At 43.0% G+C, this 4,979-nt stretch overlaps 1 pseudogene; it reads left to right on the top strand.

The window, feature by feature from the left end:
• Nucleotides 1–926: 926 nt before the first annotated feature.
• LOC127328446 (F-box protein At5g50450-like) lies at nucleotides 927–2,218 on the top strand (annotated as a pseudogene).
• The last annotated feature ends 2,761 nt before the right edge of the window (nucleotides 2,219–4,979 follow it).

The raw sequence follows: 4,979 nt of genomic DNA on the forward strand, positions 1-4,979 counted from the left end.
CAGCGGGAGCAACAATGAGTAGAATCCAGCGCTGGTAGTGGCGATTCCAGGCCACGACTGGGAGAACTAATATGAGCGCTGACTGGTTGGGGCTCCGGGCGGAATCTTTTCGTCGCCGGCGCACGAGCACGTGGAGGTAGCCCGGCAGATGCAGGGGATTGGGCGGAGGTAGGGGGCGGCCGGCGGCGGGAGGGAGGCGGGGAATTGGCCGTTCCTCGGGCGGTGCAGGGTAGAAGAGATCTGGGGCGGGCGGCATGGCGGTCGGGCGCGCGGGGAGGATCTCGCCGGCGGCATCTAGGTGGCGACGCGCCGACGCGCGATTCCTGTAGGCGGCGGAGCAGGGGTAATCCAAGCGGGGGCGCAGTTGCCCTCCAGGCCGGCGGTTGGGGTGGCCGGAGGCGAGTTCTGGCCGGCGGGGAGCACAGGCGAGTGAGCTCGTGCGTGGTGGGTGGGGTTAGTTTCCTGGGGATCGTGGGCTTTTTTTCCAATCAGACTTGGTCCGCGCCTATATATGGAAGATGGTGCTCAAAATATTATTTTGAGCACCGGTTTCAGAATAGTGTCACCCTATATATATATATCCAAAATAGTGGGCTACCATGGTGGCTAGCTATGCACACCTCACCAGCCCTTGGATATACAGCACATCATTCCAGATCTGCACATGAGAGCACAACTGCAAACGGTTGCATGTTAACGCCGTGTCCATAGACAAGTGCAGTTCATTTTACAGTAAAGCATTCTGTATCCTTTTCATTCTACAGTTTGAAATACAGATACACGGGCGGTCAAAAATCCACGCCACACATACCCTACAAATAAGGACTCTTTACCCATCGCTTCACCAATAGAAGTCGGAAGGCCTAATACAGTCCAGACATCAATTCTCCAAAATCTACGAACACTCAACTGCCCATTCCAGCAAAATGAGTCAAATCACCATCTGTTGCCGGAGTGTACACCCATATCATCCACCAGACAATCCTTTGCAGTCTCAGAAGAGGATCAGGCCGGAGGAAGCTGATCGATTCGTCGATCTTCCCGATGATTTGCTAATCACCATCCTAGCTAAGGTGGCATCCGGAGCCTCCTCCCCTACAGATCTAGCAAACGCTAGGATGACGTAAGTGCGCATACATCTGAAACCTTTTTTTCATGGATTTTGAACACATATGCTGTCCATCTCTTACAACGCAAATATATCTGCATGTTTGCAGGTTCAGTAGATTCAGGAACCTGGGTTACAACAAGGATGTTCTGAAGAATGCATCTGCCAGCTGCATAGCCGTCAGGGCAAAGAACTGGTGTCTCGATGCGCAACACTTCCTACAGTGCTGCGCTGAAGCTGGAAATGATGGTGCCTCATATTTTCTTGGCATGGTAAACACAAAGCACCGTATCCACATTTGATTTAGTTGGAGGCATTTAAAGTTTAACTGAACTAACCAGTATCTATCTTGTAGATACTCTTCTACTGCACAGGAGAACACGAACGAGGAGCCGATCTAATTGCTGATGCTGCAATTCAGGACAACAGCACGCCATTTACTCACTTGCCGTCATCATGTTCAACGGCAGTGGAGGAACCAGAGAAGACCGCAACATATTAGCAGGGGCCGTGCTTTGTTCATGCGCTGCAAGGCTTGGTCATCTGGAAGCTCTTCGCGAGCTAGGCTTCTGTCTCATTGACGGATTCGGCGTTAGCCGTTCTGTCATGAACGGTCGTCGGCTCCTGCTTCAAGCAACTGCCTGGGAGTTGTCCTCCTCCGGTGGCACTCTCAGATGCCAAACGTGCGCCATCTCTAATGATCCTGACCGTCATGCATGCATCTTAAGCCAAATTTGTCTCTGTCCACGCGCAGCTGCCATACACCGTGGTACAGACCAAGCACACCACTTTCTTTCAGAGTGGTTCGATGCAAGGAACATCCATAGAGGGCAATACATGTACAATCTTCACCCCCCTGGCGAGCAACATATATTATGCTGCAATTTTGGTCGTGGTCGTAGAGAAACTCGGGCCCAGGAGTTCAGGTCATGCTGCCGCTGCGGCGAGGCATTCTACTGTTCTCGCGCTTGCCAGGCATCACACTGGAAGGCTGTGCACAGAGTGTCTTGCAGGCATATGGAACAAGACGAAGAGGTCGTTGATCAAGCCAATGGAGCAGCCGGTGGAGAAGAAGCAGCAGATGAAGCCGAGCAGGCACTTGATGTCTGAAAGAGCTAGAGGCACATTGTGCCAATCCTTGTCTACCACACCACAAATAGATCTGGAATAGCTTCTACTTAAGTTATTTCAATAATCCCATGTCAGTAGTTTGTCACGGCAACTATGTTAAGTTAGTAGTTTGTATTTTGTTCACCTCTACCCATTGGCATAATAGTGTGTGTTATACAAATGTTATATCTACCAAAGCATTGTACCGCATATGTTGAACAATTTTTTTTTAATATCAACCATTATTAGAATTGTATCACATTTTCTATCTCTTTCAATCAATTTTATATTAAAAATCAAATACAGATTGCCATAGTTTCCCTACCGCATCCTAAACTTGTATATAAACTATAGTAGACTAAAGCAAAAAAAAATAGATTAAAATTAATCTGCCTTCCAATAATATAACATTTTTACATGTTAAATATTTTACTACAATTTGAAAGGAAATGCCGTGTCACCTTGTCTATAGTATGTTTTTTTTAAATAAACACAGAACTGTTTTCACAAGACATTTAAATAGCACAATTGTGCTCAAATTACCATATTTCGTAAATTAATGAACATCCTATTTTTATTTTCCAGAATTCAACTCCATTTCCTGTCTAAAACAAATTTGTTTGTCAATTATTTTACATTCAAATATAGCACCTTGTTAGAGGGTGGCATTATCACAAAATCATGCAAAATAGACTGCCTGCCAACACTACTATTTTTTTTTATACAATCTGATGTTAAATTTGAAACATCCATACCATTTGATATCCACATGGAAATACAGTTCACATAGTTACCCATACATGTTGTTATCCACATCAAAATACAAGACAAAACAAACAACTACTGTTCTATATCCACTATTATATACCATCTTTTAAACACTGTACAGTTGCTAACTTGGCAGTTCAATCCAAAGTTTGAAACACTTGTCCAATGCTTGGCTCAAATATGCATTTTTCTCCCCTGCCAGATGCTTCTCTTAGAGCCCTCTCCACAGCTCCATAGTTCCAGGACGCAGGAAGGCAAGTACCAGAGGGCATGCTGCTAAAAAGGCAATGCACATTAAGATCTGTTTATATGCATTAGTGATACCATATGTTACTATAACAAGGACAGTTCTAATTCTGTAACTCTGCCAGATTATACAAGTAAGACACAAACCTTTTAGACTGATCTCTCTCATCCATCGAATCAAAATCCGGATTAACAATGAAATTTCCGATTCATTGCTTTTATGCTTCCTCTGATGTCTCCTGCAGCAGTATCTTTAGTTGTTGTATCTTATACAGCCGTGCAGCAATTTTTTTTATTTCCTCTGATTTCCAATAAAATGTAACTTTCTGCTATGTAAAATACAGATCAAGTCTTATATGGAATTGTAGAAAAAAGTGTAGAAATAGTGTGCAATATGAACTGTATTTATCTGTGTAGTACAGTCCAAGTTACACTTCACCTTCTAACCAAGATTATACACTCTACAATACAACACTACAATTCGGCCAGAACCACTAACGGTTGTAACGCCTGTTGAAAATTCCGTCAGCTGACTAGTAGGAATCTGCATCCATTCAATTTCCAGCACACTATATCCAATGGCTGGTTAGGTGTGCATAGCTAGCCACCATGGTAGCAAATCCGCGTCGATATATATATATATATATATATATATATATATATATATATATATATATAGTCTTCATATGTCATATAGTAAGTATTCAATTAAGTTGATAAACAAGGTCTAGACATATTCAAACCAGGAAAATCATGTATCTACCCCCTAACCCTAGCTAAACTCTTTCTTATGAAGTCAAGCATGCATGAAGAGAAGTAGTTTTTGGTTTCAAACGTTTAAGCCAAAATCCCCTTTTCAAATATTTCAAACTTATTCAAATTTGGTTCAAATTTGAAAGACATACAAGTTATAGCACACATAGTGCATACATGTTCACACATACTGCACTAGATGCTAATCCTATAGTTTGAGGCCATTTGGATGACCTAGGTCGAAAAAATTCTTGGATTAGAATCGTGTTGTTCGAACCCCTTAGTTGGATTTTTTTGAACCCTTGATCTGTAGAATTGGGCAAAACCCTAGTTTAACCTATTTAATTATAGATTCGTATATCGATTTTTCTACGAGTACTACCTTTTTATTATTACTATGCAGCACATGGGTGTTTGCCCGTCGAGTGAAACTCGGAGGAAGAGGGATCACTCGGAAGGAGAGAAGAAGGGAGAGCATTATGGTGTCTCCCCTTTTTCGGGTGATGATGTTGACTTTTGTGCAGGGTTTGTCAGTGAGCAGGAGGTGCGAGCGAGCGAGTCGAGCGAGGCCGAGAATGAGAGAGATTTGTTTTTTTTGTGAGAGGGACAACCGAAGGATCCAGAAGGACCCACAGACTTCCAATACGCATCCTGATGCGTCTTCTCTTGACAAAGAAGATGGCTGGGAGTTTGCGTACCTATTGCACGTGACTTGTGCTCACTGAAGTGTGGGACCTCAAGCGTGGGCACCACACGTAAGTGACAGACCTGTTGGTGTAAAAACTCGATTGATTATTATAGTGCAGTAGAACAAAGTTTCCTATGGATTCAAGGGTAGGAAATCCAAGTTAACTCATTTACGTGTTAAACTTGTCTAAATCTTGGTCAAACCTAGGATTTGATCAAGATTCAAATGGGCAGAAAAATAAAAAAACAGAAAAATGAAAAACCAAATCATATAGTCTTCTTATGTCATATAGTAAGCATTAAAGTT

This window comes from Lolium perenne, chromosome 4 (assembly GCF_019359855.2).
Source record: "Lolium perenne isolate Kyuss_39 chromosome 4, Kyuss_2.0, whole genome shotgun sequence".
Taxonomy (NCBI): Eukaryota; Viridiplantae; Streptophyta; class Magnoliopsida; order Poales; family Poaceae; genus Lolium; species Lolium perenne.